The sequence below is a fragment of the Muntiacus reevesi genome, chromosome 4 (assembly GCF_963930625.1).
Source record: "Muntiacus reevesi chromosome 4, mMunRee1.1, whole genome shotgun sequence".
Lineage (NCBI taxonomy): Eukaryota > Metazoa > Chordata > Mammalia > Artiodactyla > Cervidae > Muntiacus > Muntiacus reevesi.
In genome coordinates this window covers 52,973,031-52,988,651 of record NC_089252.1, presented here as the reverse complement: position 1 = coordinate 52,988,651, position 15,621 = coordinate 52,973,031, and the positions used below count along the sequence as shown (strand labels likewise).

At 44.9% G+C, this 15,621-nt stretch overlaps 1 non-coding gene across 1 annotated transcript; it reads right to left on the bottom strand.

Moving 5' to 3' along the window:
- Nucleotides 1–14,829: 14,829 nt before the first annotated feature.
- On the bottom strand, nt 14,830–14,901 carry TRNAC-GCA (transfer RNA cysteine (anticodon GCA)). The gene has a single exon. It is a non-coding gene; the product is annotated as a tRNA-Cys (tRNA).
- Between the last annotated feature and the right edge of the window lie 720 nt (nt 14,902–15,621).

Here is a 15,621-nt window from a genome sequence, read left to right as displayed (position 1 = left end):
TTTGTCGTTGTTGCTAAGTTGTTTCCGACTCTGCGACCCCGTGGACCACAGCACTTCAGGCTCCTCTGTCCTCCACGTCCCCCAGAGTTTGCTCAAATTCATGTCCATGGAGTCAGTGATGCTATCCAAACCATCTCAACCTCTGCTGTAGACAGAATTTAAGTGGATAAGTGTAGCGGTGTTCTTATAAAACTTTATTTATGGACACTGAAATCTGAGTGTCATAAAATTTTGATATGTCACAAAAGAGTCAATTTAAAAAAAATGTTTCTCAACCATTAACAAAAATGTAGATTGAGGCCATACAAAACCAGGCAGCAGGCTGAATTGGATCATCCTTCGTAGGCTCCCACTTAAGTCCATTTAACTCCACAGAGGCACATGCAGCTATTATTCTCATTTTAAAATATATATATATATTTATTTCATGTACTTGGCTGTGTCAAGTCTTAGTTGTGGCATGCAGGATCTTTATTGCCTCACACGGGACCTTTCATTGTGGTACAGACTCTCCAGTTGGGGCGTGCGGGTTTAGTTACTCTGTTGGGTGTGGGATCCTGGTTCCCTGACCAGGCATCGAACCCGAGTCCCCTGCACTGTAAGGCAGACTCTCAACTCCTGGGCCACCAAAGAAGTCTCTCTTATTCTCATTTTCAATAGCTGAGGAAAGAGAGATAAGATCTGAGGTCTACTGGTGGTTGAGTCAGAATTTGACCATAATGTTAAGTTACTCTTAGGAAGTGTTGATGCTTATCCCCCAAATCATACTTTTGGCTGTTTTTTGAGATTGTGCATGCATGCTAAGTCGTTTCAGCCATGTCTGACTCTTTTTGACACTATCAACTGTAGCTCGCCAGGCTCCTCTGTCCGTGAGATTCTCCAGACAAGAATACTGGAGTGGGTTGCCATTTCCTACTCCGGGGGATCTTTCCACCCCTGGGATCAAACTCACAACTCTTGTCTCCTGCATTGGCAGGCAGGTTCTTTACACTAGCGCCTTATGAGGATAAGCAATGTGGGGGATGCTTTTTTTTCAACTCCAATCATTTAAAATGTAAATTGCCAATGAATTTAAATTAAAATAATACCTGATTCATTTTTTAAAAAAAAAGTTTTTTTAACCATAGCTAAACCCTCAGCATCCCACAATTCTGAGGAGATCTGGCCTTTAATGTGTTCAATGAGGGATGTATTCAATTTAATTGAAGTTACAGTTTTTCCTTGTTCATCATGTACCACCAAATCAAGCAAATAGTGTTAAAATATTATGGTCAATTATACATATAAATCTTGCAGAGTTAATGAACATATTCTTTAAGTTGTGGAACAGACCGGACACTTATCTTACTCTTTAAGACAAAATACCGCATCTATATAATGCATTGCTACGCTTTCTTCTAACTACACACTTTGCCTAGAATCCCATTTTCCATTAAATAATAATCATTGTAATTAATAGACTGGTTACTTTATCTCCCTAATCTGGTTACAGTAATTTATCAAAGGCATGTAAATGAAAGCTAGAAAAGTAGCAGACCATTCTTTTTATAAGAAAGTAAAGAACATAAAATGTAATAATTCTCTAGAGAACATAATAAGATCCGTGACTTCTTAACAATTCACCTAAGGAAATACATTGAGAGTTAACCATTGTTTGGGGGCACTTAATCGGCTTAATGCCCACTTCTCATGCTGGTGATTATGGCTAAGTTGATGAGTGAACTTGAATGTTTTCTTCAAATCTTCGAAAGTACCCTGGGATGGCTCAGCAGGATTCATTCCTAGTTCTGCCGTCCACCAGTCCTCAGTACTGACCAGCTGAGAAGGCAATGCCCCCAGGTGGTACTGAGGACAGTTCGAGGTTGGGTGTTTTCAGAAGAGTTTTAAAAACCCTTTACCTTGCCCTAAAGCAGGAGAGAATGTGTCATCACCTCCACTGCTTCAGTCCTCAGGTGCTGACAGTTTATACAGACAAGAAAAAGATGGGGAAGGAAGGGGACCAGTCGGGGAGGTGACTGGGCACTCGCTCAATCTCTGCTACTCATCTTGAGTGGAGCCAGTCCTCCTGACCCTTTTCTTCTTATTTTGTTTTCACTGGTGTATCATTGATTAGCAATGTTATGCCTGTGTCAGATGTACAGCCAACTGGTTCAGTTATCCATATACAGGGATCTATTGCTTTTCAAATTCTTCTCCCATTTAGGTTATTAGAGAAAATTGGGCAGAGTTCCCTGTGCTATACAGTAGGTCCTTGTTGGTTATCTATTTTATTAATAAATGTAGCCATGTGCTCATGTGGATCACGAACTCCCAATCTACCCCTCCTCCAACTCCTGCCTGACCACTTAATGCCAAGACATTCTCCTCTGTGTTCATACCTGTCCTGCCTAATCCGCAGGACGCTTCCAAGTCTGGCCCAAGGTATATGCGCTATTAAACAGCACTGGCTGAGGCAGGGTGGGGACACAGTTTTCATTCATTGAGCTTAAAGGATAAATTTTGAAGACAGTCAAGCCTGGATTCAAATCTCAGCTATACTCCCTCTGAGCTGATGACCATGAAGATGATACTAAATATCTGAATATCTTGATTCATCCTTGATTAAGTTAGGCTATGAAGAAGTTTATTGTGAGAATTAAATTGAAAATGCACCCCAAACCTCAGAATTGTCTCCAGAAGTGTGCGAAAATAAATTTCTGCAGAAGCTACCCAGTCTACAGTACTTCATTATGGTAGCCCTAGAAATCAATGACAAGCTCGTTCTTGCTGTTGGCAGAATCCAGTTTTTTGCAAGCATAGGACCAAGGCCCCATTTCCTTTGGGGTCACCAGTATTCCCTGTCATGGAGACCCCTCCATCTTCAAGCTTGGTATGGTGCATGGAGTCCTCCTCATGCTTTGAGTGTCTGTTTTCCTCTGACATCTATACTCAGATTTAAAAGGCTCATGTGATTTGATCAGATCCACTTAGTCTTCCTTTCTAGAAGTTAGCTGTATTGTATAAAATAATCTAATCATGTCCATCATATTTAAGTCTCAGCACATGTGTGGAATCTAGAAAAATGGTACAGATGAACATATTTGCAGATGACATGACCCTTATGGAAGAAAACAAAGAAGAACTAAAGAGCCTCTTGATGAAAGTGAAAGAAGAGAGTAAAAATGTTGGCTTAAAACTCAACATCCAGAAAACTAAGATCATGGCATCTGGTCCCATCACTTCATGGCAAATAGATGGGCAAACAGTGGAAACAGTGGCTAACTTTATGTTTCTGGGCTCCAAAATCACTGCAGATGGTGACTGCAGCCATGAAATTAAAAGACACTAGCTCTTTGGAAGAAAAGCTATGACCAACCTAGACAGCATATGAAAAAGCAGAGACACTACTTTACCAACAAAGGCCTGTCTAGCCAAAGTTCTTGTTTTTCCAGGGGTAATGTATGGATGTGTGAGGTGTGCAGGCAAAAATAGAGATGCAGACCTATAGAACAGATGTATGAACACAAGATGGGGAGAGGGGGTGGAATGAATTGGGAGGCTGGGATTGACATCTACGCAGTACCATGTGTAAGACAGCTAGTGGGAACCTGCCGCATAAGGCAGGGAGCTCAGCTGATGCTCTGAACTGACCTAGAGGGTGGGGTGCGGAGGCTGGGAGGGCGGTCCACCAGGGAGGGGATGTATGTGTCCACGTGACAGATTCGCTCTGTTGTGCAGCAGAAACTAGCACAACATTTTAAGGCAGAAAAGTGAAAGTCCTGTCTGACTCTTTGTGACCCCATGGAATGTAGCCCGCCAGGCTCCTCTGTCCATGGGATATTTCCAGGCAAGAATACTGGAGTGGGTTGTCATCTCCTTCTCCAGGGGACCTCCCCAATTCAGGGGTTGAATCGGGGTCTCCTACATTGCAGGCAGATTCTTTACCATCTGAACCACCAGGGAAGCCGCTGTAAGGCAACTTTACCCCAGTTTTTCAAATTATGCCCCTCCAGGGCATGAGGCTCTCGGGCCCCATCTTAGAGCACTGACCGCAGCAGGGACCCGGGTCTGGGATTCGCTTCGCTTTCTTCTATCCCAGCGCTGGGCCTGCTCGTCCCTCTTCAGGAGCCCTCTTCATCACTCCTCAGCCTCCCGTGGCCAACCTCGCTTCGTAGTCCGATCATGTCTGTTTGCATGATTGCCTGAATATCTAGCATGTTCTTCTAGAGAAAGAAATAATTTTACACTTTTTTTTTTGAGTGGCTATTTGCTTCATTTCTATCCCATCCACACAGAAAACTCTTGAGAGCAAGGGCTGTGTGGGTTTCCCATCTTCCTGCATCTTCCACTCCCAACACAACGCCTCACAGGCAGTAAGTATCTGCCGAGTGAATGAATGGGTGACGAAAGCACCCTGCCTCTTCACTGCTTCACTGTCTTGCACAGGTTGAGACTGTCTGCAGGGACTAGCTCAGCTGGTAAAGAATCTGCCTGCAATGCAGGAGACCCTGGTTGATTCCTGGGTTGGGAAGATTCGCTGGAGAAGGGATAGGCTACCCACTCCAGTATACTTGGTCTTCCCTTGTGACTCAGCTGTTAAAGAATCTGCCTGCAATGTGGGAGACCTGGGTTTGATCCCTGGGTTGAGAAGATCCCCTGGAGAAGGCAAAGGCTACCCACCCCAGTATCCTGGTCTGGAGAATTCCATGGAATGTATAGTCCATGGGGTCACAGAGAGTCAGATAAGACAGAGCGACTTTCACTTCACTTCACTTATTTTCAGAGTAGGGGCTCCCTGAGTGAAAATTTGATATGGTCTAAATGCCCACCCCTGCACCTCCACACCAGGCCTGAATTATCAACACAATGCCTGAACATTTCACTTTAACTTTTAGAGTTAAGGTGATAAAAGTATAAAGCCTAGTATGTTTAAAAGCTACTCTTATTGTCCCTGCAACTTATCCTGAAACAACTCATGCCCCCTCCAATGGCTTTGAAGGTGTGGCGTGAAGGACAGACATTTTCTATGAAAGCAGAGACTCAGGAAGCATGCTTTCTAGAATCCTGACTGGGGTGGACCTCATAAGGCGGGTCTGGAGTGGCTGGGAAGGCATTTGGGTGACTAGGTGTTCAGGCAGAGAGAGAGAGGAGCCGCCATCCCCAGGATTCCGCTGCCCTCGGGCTCTGTTTAAGTGCCGGATGTCCTGTGGTGGCCTTTCTGAAGCCCACTCGTGGGTTAAACCATGATGCCGTGACAGCCTGTGTTGATTTGCTGTTTCTCTCCGCTGTGGCTATTTGGCAGAGGCAAGGGGGAGGGGACGGGGAGGCAATGATGATGATTGGGGAAAGTGTTTCTCTTCTCTGAAGCATCAACACAGCTACCTTAATGGCCACTTACGTTGGGGTCCCAAGTTTTTCATTCAAAACAACAATTAAAAGACACCTTAAGCCCATAGGGACACCTATTCACATAGAGCAGGTTTGAGTCAGCCTCTGGAGTCACCAAGCTGAAAAGAACCTGATTAATGACAGCACCTGAGATAAGTGGCACTTTAACCAACCTTAACTGTTGATGTATGATGACATAATGTCCCCTCCAATTAATGACAAGGATATAAAACACCTGTATTTAGCAGAGCAGATGCTGCTTTTATGGTTAGATGCGCAGATGAAATTGACTTCTAAAGGACCATCTATAACTTACTTCCCTATTATTTGTTTCTATATTTGTTTCATTATGTATGTTATAGGTGGAGGAGGGAATTTAACCTCAAATTTCACACCTGTGCAGCAAAAGGCTCTACACTATACTGTAATTTACCGGAAAACGGTGCCTCCCATGATTGAGCAGGTTGGCAATGGTGATCTGTCTCATTTACTGAGGGCCTGTCATACTGTATAAACCCCAAGGGTTTTTTTTTTTAATAAAAGATGAGCAATACCTTTAATGAATCAGCCAATCAATCAATCAATATACACAACCCACCTGTTTAAATCTTCTGTAAGATAAACAAGGTATATGCAGTTTTAAAAATGAAAATGGTTATTGCATACTAAATATATGCAAGACGCTGTATTAGGTAGTTTAAGCTCACCAAGGACTTCTTTATGGAGTTGTAATTTATCAGGGAAGCAAGGCATGTGTACTATGACCATAAATGCTGAATGTTAGGGAAACTACCATGATATTATGGTTTATAATAAGAAATGTATATTTGGTCTTTGTCACCGTGTCTGATGCAGAGCTCCCTAAACTCTTGGTTTCCTCAGTGATGGGAGTCATCAAGGTGTGTTTGTTGTGTTAGGAGCTGACTTTTGGAAAGCACTGGGCTTCCCTTGTAGCTCAGACAGTAAAGAATCCGCCTGCAATGCAGGAAACCCGGGTTCAATCCCTGGGTCAGGAAGATCCCCTGGAGAAGGGAATGGCAATCCACTCAGTATTCTTGCCCGGAGGATTCCATGGACAGAGGAGCCTGGCGGGCTACAGTCCCTGGGGTCGGAAAGAGTCGGACACGACTGAGTGACTAACACTTTCTCATTAGGTGACCTAAGGAGAGGGTTCAGGGGATTACCAGGGGACTCGACTGTTCAATCAGGGGCTGGAATTTTAGTGCCCCTTCTCCCTTCCCCACTTCCCACACACACACACCTCTAGGGGAGAGGAGAAAGACTGGAGGTCGAATCGGTTGCCCGTGGCTGATGATTTCATCCATCAATCATGCCTATTCAACAAAGCCCCTATAATAACTCATAAGGATGATATTTGGAGAGCTTCTGGGTTGGCGAATGCCTGGGGATTCCAGGAGAAGGGCCCGCCTGGAGAGAGCACAGATGCACGAGCCCTTTCCCCCTGCCTTGCCCAGGCATCTCTTCTATCTGGCTGTTTCTCAGTTACATCCTTTCATAATAAGCCAGTGATTTAACAATTTAAATGTTCCTCTCATTTCTGTGAGCTGCCCTGGTGAATCAATCTATCTAGGAGGAGGTCGTGGAACTTTCCAACCCACAGCCAGTCAATCAGAAGCACAGGTAATGACCTAAACTTATAACTGGTGGCTGACGTGGTGGTCGCAGGGGGCGAGTCTTGCGGGACTGAGCCCTTACCCTGTGGGATCTGATGCCATCTCCAGGCAGGCAGCGTTGGAATCAAGCCAAACAGCAGGGTACCCAGCCGGTATTGGAGACGTGCACGTTGGATTGGGAGTGGGGGGTGGAGGTGGGGAAACTCACATACCCATCCTTTGGAACTGGGTCCAGAAAGCTCACGGCTATGAGTTTAGCCACGAACTGGAGTCGGCCGGAGAAAGACACAGGGAAGAGGTGGGATGCGAGGAGGGGCTATATAAACAGGTTGGAAAGGAGGTAGGCCAGGCCAGGAGGCTGCGCTTTTGAAGCCAAGGTAAAGGAATCCATAGGTGAAGCCAGGAGCTGGAGCTGGCAGGAAAACTGCAGGGTACAAAGTGTTCATTGGACAAATTATAGCTCAAGATCAAAAAGATAGAGTCAAGACCATGAACAGTGCTGAAGACCAGTTTAATTTCTTTTACATGATGATTTTGGAACCCAAGGACAAGGTGAAAATAATGGGGACTCTTCTATTTTCAATCTCATATTGAAGCATTTTATGTTACTGACTCTGTTATTTGCATGAATACTGACCTTGGTGGTTGGGTCAGAGAATCAAGAGACTTAAAATAGGTATCTAAAAGGCATTGTGTGTACTTGTCTGGCAGTTCAGTGGTTAAGACTCTGTGCTCCCAAAGCAGGGGACAGGGATTCAGTCCCTGGATGGAGAAGATCCCGAATGCCACATGGCCAAAAAAGCTGGTGTTGTAGGCTCAGACTGACCACCTTGTTGGCTAGAAGAGATAAGGTGAGAATCTTGGTAAGAGTTACGTGCAGTTCTTCGCAGAAGTCCCTTGACAAGGAACCTTGTGGGTCATTGGTGTGACTGTCAAAACACATGGGTTAGTAGGACAAAAAACAAAATGAGACTGAATTTTGACTTGGGGAGCTAGAAGATTCATGGCAACTCTCTTCTTTCTTTCCAACTTCTAAGACCCAAAGAGGAGTTTTCAGGAATCAGTTCAGTTTTAGGACACTTAGGTTATCACTGCCTGGAGGCTTCAGCTCCCTGCTGTGCTGAGTTAGAGCCCTAGCATTGGAAAGGACCAAGATTCCGGGAAAGATTGAAGGCAAAAGGAGAAAGGGGCAGCAAAGAATGAACTGGTGAGACTGCATCACCGACTCAATGGACCTGAATTTGTGCAAACTCCAGGAGATAGTGGCGGACAGAGGAGCCTGGTTTGTGACGGTCCTTGGGGCCACAAAGAGTCAGACATGACTTCGCGGCTGGACAGCGATAGCATGAATGGATGTGGACTCGTACTGATCCCTCCGGGGTTCCCGAGGCTGGCAAGGTCCCTGGGGTGCCCGCTCAGGGGCTGAGGCCCAGCAGCATCCTCTGTTCTGCATCTCGAGGTCGTTGCCAGGCTGTGGGCAGCTTCCTCCCCTCCTCCCTTGCTGGGACAGGTGGCCTTCGCCAGTTCTGCTTTCACTGTGAGGGCAAACGTTCGGCGTCTTTCACTTTCTCTTGTTCGCCATTGAGAGCGGCAGGTGTAGCCATTCTCACGTCTCAGGGTGGTGTCTGGGATAGTGACAGGCAGAGCAGGCAGCCTGGGTTGCTAAACTGAGGTCACACTTTTCTCGAAGAATTTGGAGGTAGAATGTGAGTCCCATGAGAGCAGGGACTGTGTCCTTACCACCTGCGCCTGACACATACAGTGTATTTAATACACATTCCTGGAATTTAAAAAAAAATTGCCTTACTTTCTTTTCTGTGCACATATTTTCCTTAAGGACCCAGATGGTTGATTAAGGGTACCATCCCATTTTCCAGCCTTTCATGCTTCTATCCATGAATATCTGTAAGAACTATAAAAAGGGGCAACCCCTTTGAATATATCCAACCATGCATGGCCACGAACATTTTGCAACTAGCTTTTCCTTTATTTATTTTTTTAAATTCCTGGAGGAGTTCTTTGTGGGGCCAGTGAAGCCCCACCAAAGATGATGGTCAGTTTTCTAAGCCCCTACCCCAAGATTCCATTCTGAGGAATGAATCAGCTGAGGCCACGTGGGACTGTTTCTCATTTCATCTTTGTACCAGGATCAAGATTGTCACTCAGTTGTGTCTGACTCTTTGTGACCCCATGGACTGTAGCCCACCAGGCTCCCTCTGTCCATGGGATTTCCCAGTCAAGAATACTGGAGTGGGTAGCCATTCCCTTCTCCAGGGGATCTCCCCACCTCAGAGGTTGAACATGGGTCTCCTGCATTGCGAGCAGATTCTTTACCATCTGAGCCACCACCAGAGAAGCCCAACCAGGACTAGGCTCACATTTTTCACATCACTCACTCAACATCCCAGGATTTTCCACCTCTCACTATCAACAGGTTACTTCTCTGCAAATTATAAATATATTTATAAATCTTTACAGAATGCTTCCTCCTCTTTGTGTTCTGTTTGTTGCTTTGACCTTCTCTCCTTTTTTTTTTTTTTTAATAGTCTGGCTGCCTTGCAGAAACTCACACAGACATTTACAGCATCTACCACTTCTCTCAGAACTCCCTTCTTGGGCGGCTCAGGGCTGAACTTGCATTTTCTAGCCTCTCAGGGACTCACTAATGGCCCTTCATGCTGTCATCGGTCTCCAGCTCTCCGTGCTGGTTTATCCTTGGAGCTGTGCAGCCGTGAAATGGAATTCTCGGAATCCTTCTGATACCTGTGACCTAATTCTACGTTGAAACGATATTGAAAGACGTCAGATCATGTACGGTTTTCTTGTCTGTTCTAGTCGTTCTGTTTCTGTGGAAGCCTTCTACCCACTGTATGCCTGAGACTGTCCTGAGCGCGGGGGTTATGAGATGATGATGTCACAGAAACAGAGGCCAAGGTACAAGGTGCCTCGTGAGGGCCCCTGGGGTCGCCTCACTTCTGGCATCCAGCTGCATGTAACCTTGGCAACGACATCCTGGGCCCTGTTTCCCCAAGTACTGCCGGAGTGGAATGCATCTGCGTGTTCAGGAGAATACAGTCTGCAGACATTTCTGTTCACACATTTAGGACAGCAGAAGATGGATGAAGGTACCGGTCAGTAGCAGAAATTTTGTGACAAATGGAATGTGCGTGGCATGGCCAACAGAAATTATGACTCTTTGTCTGAGACCATAAGCTTCTTTGTCCTTCTTCTTTGTCAGGGATATGTTTTAGTCTTCAAAACAGGATTCCGCGTTGAGTTTATTATTTCCAAGAGAAGAGGAGTATTTTCTTAACCAATAAGAGGTGCCATTTCCACACGAACCAAACTTTGACTTTGGTTTAGATGGAAGTGAGCTGCTCCGGATTTTGTCGGTTGTGTGAGTCTGGGTATTTATTTATCGACTTATTTATTTTTAATGGCAGAGATGTATAAAGGTTGTCTCTTCAGCAGAAAATAAACAAATACCCACTCTCAGACAGTGGTGCTCATAACAGAATTTTTGGTCTGTGAATGGGGTCCTGGGAGATTAAAGACAGCTGGCGCCCACCACAGCAGCCGAGAAGGAGCGAGTTTCTGGGTAAGCGTGTTGAACGAAATCTAAACAATGCTAACTGGTCACAGACACTAATTAAGGAGCCTGCCAGTAGCTGTGGGCTACTCCAAATGAAACATCATCTTCTCTTCACTCTGTTGACATAGAGATATAAATAAGGTTCCAGAAAGATTGAAGAGTGTGGGCACTGGAATCTTGTCTTCCTGGTGAATTTGCCAAAATCAGATAACGCCGAGGAGGAACTGGCTCAGAGCAATGAAGAGACATTGTTAGATGAGGGCTGGACTGTTTTTTTCCTTAAGGAAACAAAATGTCATGGAATTCAAATCCCTCTAAGCTTCAAATTCTCCACCATCATAATTTTACATTATAATAATCAGGAGGAAAATTTGACCAAGAGTTGTTTGCCATGTTTTACGGATGACTGCTTGTTAAAAAGGACCCTTGGGCCCCCTTGGTGGCTGAGGGGTAAAGAGCCTGCCTGCCAACGCAGGAGACTCGGGTTCAGTCCCTGGTCGGGGAAGATCCCGTGAGCCGCAGAGAGACTGAGCCTGTGAACCACGACTACTGAGCCCGTGTCCTAGAGCCCGGGAGCCACAGCTACTGAGCCCACGTCTGCAGCTGCCGGAGCCCAGGAGCCTGGAGCCGGCGCTCTGCAACGCGAGAGGCCGGCACGCTGAGAAGCCCACGCTCTGCAACTAGAGAGAGGCCCCCACTCGCTGCAACTGGAGGAAAAGCCCACACAGCAACGAAGACCCATCACAGTCAATAAGCAAATAAAATTGCGAAAAAAGGACACTTAATAGCTGATTCACTTTGCTGTATAGTAGGGACTAACACAACACTCTAAAGCAACTATACTCCAGCAAAAATTAATTTTAAAAATAATAAATAAATATTTTTTGCATATACTTACGTGCATAGGACACTTAAAAATCTCTAATAAGAGAAATCCTTGAAGATGACTTTATAAACTGACAAAATATTTAAGAATAATTTTTTTTTTTTTTTAGGAAATTACCCATCTGCAAAACATTGAAGGCAAACTCTTTTCAGGAAGCCTGCGGCTGTCCTTAAAAGCTGAGAAGAGAGCTTGTCTCCTGGCCAGTTGGGTGAGGGCTTTTTGACTTCTTTTCAGCACATTTGATTAGGCTTGAGGACTTGATAGAGGCTGGTAGGTGCAGGGAGCAGAACCAGCCCCGATACGGTGGAGGCAAAGGAAATGAATATGCCATCCTCAGCTCTCAGGAGCTGTTCTTTCAGGAAGATGTTAATGCTGTCCTCTAGGAAAACTGGACCCACTAGGTGGAAAGCTATTTTTAAATTAAAAGGATGAGTAATGGGGATGATGCATATCTTTGCACCTAATAGCATTTCTTCCTGTCATGGAGCGGGAGCTTGGGTGTGTGTGATGGTTAGAAAGACAGTCTCGGTCAGGCCCCTGTCCACTTGTCTCCTCCGGTGGCAGAATTTTCCATTGTTAAGGTCTTTATGCTTTGAAATTCTCTCTTTTGGATCCTGGCTTGACATTTTAGACCAAATCTCAATTTACTTTCTCCAAAACAAACAAACAAAACAGCAACAACCACAACAAGCTGACTAAATAAAGGTGAGATTCTGATTACCGAATAAACTGCCAGATGGACTGCTTTATTCCTAACATGGGGTTTGGTATTAGAAAAAAACACACATGTAGAGAAAAATATACTCCATGTTAAACAAAATCTCCATCTTAATGGTGGGTAGAGTCTTATTTAGTTACACAGAGAGGTAAGAGTCTTTGAAATACAAAATATTAAAGTCCAAGTAAATTAACTTAGTTGTTCAAGAGTCAAGGTTTTATCAGTTATTTTCTGTTTTTGGCTGCACTGCACAGCCTCCAAGATCTTAGTTCCCCCAACCAGGGATGGAACCTGTGCCCCCTGCAGTGGAGGCACAGAGCCCTAACCTCAGGATCACCAGGAAATTCCCAAGTTTGTTTATTTTAATTGCAAGTAGCCAACACTGACTTGTGTTAACATAAGCAAGGGAAATTAAAATCATTTTGCAATACTATAGAGAACTGAATCTTAGAAAAAATGAAAACAGAATCATCATATCTGTAGAAAACTCCCCAACCATTCATGACCTCAAGGGAAGACACAGACCACGGAATATGTTGATCTCTTTAGAACTTCCAGGCTGAACCAGCTTCAACCATTTTCCATGCTTGGTTCATGCTCGCTACACTTAAATGCAGCAAGTCTGATTGGCTGAGCTTGAATCTAGAGAGAGGAGAGGGTGTGACACCTTGATTGCCAGAGTTACCGAGACTGGATACATTGGGGGCATCCCATGGAAAAATTAGGACGCTTCTAGCAAGAGGAAAGGAACGCTGGCAGGCAGAAATAACAGAGGGTCTGCTACCTACATACACAAGGAGAGAAGACCAATTTGAAGCTTAAAGGATGGGGAGAAGCACAGAGGCTCAGGTTCAGGGTAGTTAAAAATGCAGTCAGGTCATGAGCAAATCCAGCTAAATTGTGTAGAAGTTTCTTATTTAGTTGCACAAAATCTATAGCTGGAAAGTCAGAAGCATCCATTTGATCCCTCAGTAATGGAAGAAAGGCAGGGGGTGAGGGGAAAACAGAGAAAGAGAGGAAGGGAATGAGAATGAGTGAAGGTTTATGCTATGGTGTGGCCCGGTTCCAGTTAAACCCTGGAATAAGAACTTTTTTTTGTTGTTTTTAAAATAAAGGCTGCAATGCTTTTGACTAGCACAAAGACATGAACAAAAGGGGCCACCTTAAAAACTATCATGGAGGTTGGTGATGTACAGACGCTGTCATGGGGTCACTAGGAGTCAGTCTTCATCCTTCCTTTCTTCTGAGTCATGTGGCTGAGTTTATAACAGCAAGGACTTGAAGACAAAGAGGATTGGAGTAAAATCTCACTTGCCTCAACTTGGGGAAGTTACTTAATCTCTCAGTTTTCTCCTTGGTAAATCGGGGGTTTTTGTATCTCCCCTGTGGAGTGCACATCTGTCTCAGTTGTCTAGGAGACCTGGCAAGCCCTGGCCCCCATCGCCACTCAGAGTCCACCTCCCTCCGCTTTCTTCTTTCTTACTCAGAATCATCCACGCTGGCCGTGATGTTCTTCAAACATACAAGATACAATCTGAATGGGCAGAGAGATGACCCAAGAAAAGAAACTGGTGAAGCTGGTTTGTCCTGGGTAATCCCGAGAGATTAACCAACTTCCCATTGCCTGTGTGTCCTGAAGCCCAGGGGTGATGGTTCTTTGGGAAGTTTTTGTCTATGTGCTTGTGTTGATTTCCTATAGGGGTTGAACAAATTGCCACAAACTCCATGACATAAAGGGGGCTTCCCAGGTGGCACTAATGGTGAAGAAATAACCTGCCTGCCAGTGCAGGAAGTGGGTTCGATCCCTGGGTCAGGAAGATCCCCTAGAAGCAACTTAGCATTCATGCTTGTGCTGTGACATAAAAGAATACAAATGTATTACTTTACAGTTCCATACCTTGGAATTCTCCCTGGACTGAAATCAGGGTTTCAGCTGGGCTGTGTTCCTTTCTGAAGGTTCTCGGTGGGAATTTGTTTCCTGAACTTTTTGTTTCTAGAGGCCACTGTACTCATGGGCCGGTGGCCCCTCTTTCCATGTCAGATCCAGGAATGCTGGGACAAAGTTTCACACTGCCGTCTCTTTGGTTCCCTCTTTTTTGCCTCCCTTTTGTAATTTTGAAAGTGAAATTCACTCAGTCGTGTCCAACTCTTTGCAACCCCATGGACTATACAGTCCATGGAATTCTCCAGGCCAGAATACTGGAGTGGGTGGCCATTCCCTTCTCCAGGAGATCTTCCCAACCCAGGGATCGAACCCAGGTTTCCGGCATTGCAGGCAGATTTTTTTACCGACTGAGCTATGCATAAAGACCGTTGATGATTACATGGGCTCACCTGGATAATCCAGGGTAATCTCCATTTTTTAACATCAGCCGATTAGCATCCTTAATCCCATGTGCAATTTTAATTCCCCATCGCTATGTAAACGAACCTAGTCACAGATTCTTGGGATTAGACATGGACTACTCTCAGGAGGTCATTATTCTACCTATCACACAAAGTAAAGTGAAGTTGCTCAGGCATGTGTGACTCTTTGCAACCCCATGGACTATAGCCTACCAGGCTCCTCTGTTCATGGAATTTTCCAGGCAAGTGTACTAGAGTGGGTTGCCATTTCCTTCTCCAGGGGATCTTCCCAACCCAGGGATTGAACCTGGGTCTCCTACATTGCAGGCAGATGCTTTACCATCTGAGCTACCAGGGAAGCCTATTACACAAATAATACCTAATTTCCACTTTATCTTAGATTCAATACACTCTTTAACATTCTTTCAGAAAGTTGGTTTTTCTTTTATGTTCCTTGTTGTGTTGACCCAAATCAGCGTTGGTTGTCTTTGCCTGTATCATCCTTCCCTCATGATATAGCATGGGTCCCCCTCTTACTCTCCCTGGGTTTTTTCTTTTTAAATTAATTTTTTGGTCTTTGTGGTCTGTGTGGGCTACTATCTAGCCATGGGGCACGGGCTTCTCATTGTGGTAGATTCTCTTGTTGCAGAGCTCAGGCTCTGGAGCGCATGGGATTCAGTATTTGCAGCTCTGGGGCTCTAGAGCACAGGCTCAATAGTTGTGGCTCAAGAGCCCAGTCGCTCCGTGGCCTGTGGGATCCTCCCAAACCAGGAATAGGACCTATGTCTCCTGAATTAGCAGTCAGATTCTTCACCACTGAGACACCAGGGAAGCCCTCTCCCTGTTTTTCTTAAAAAGAATCTTCTCAGTGAGATCTGGGGACCCCATCCTTGCCACACTCCAGGATTCTGGAACCCCTTTCTTCTACAACAATTATTTCCTTAGCTCTTACCACCTCCTACTTCACTCTATGGGTTACCTATTCATCATCATATTATTATTATTTTTAATTCGAAATAAGAATTTTATTTTCTTTTTTTTCATTTATTTTTATCAGTTGGAGATCGGGATGGGGAAA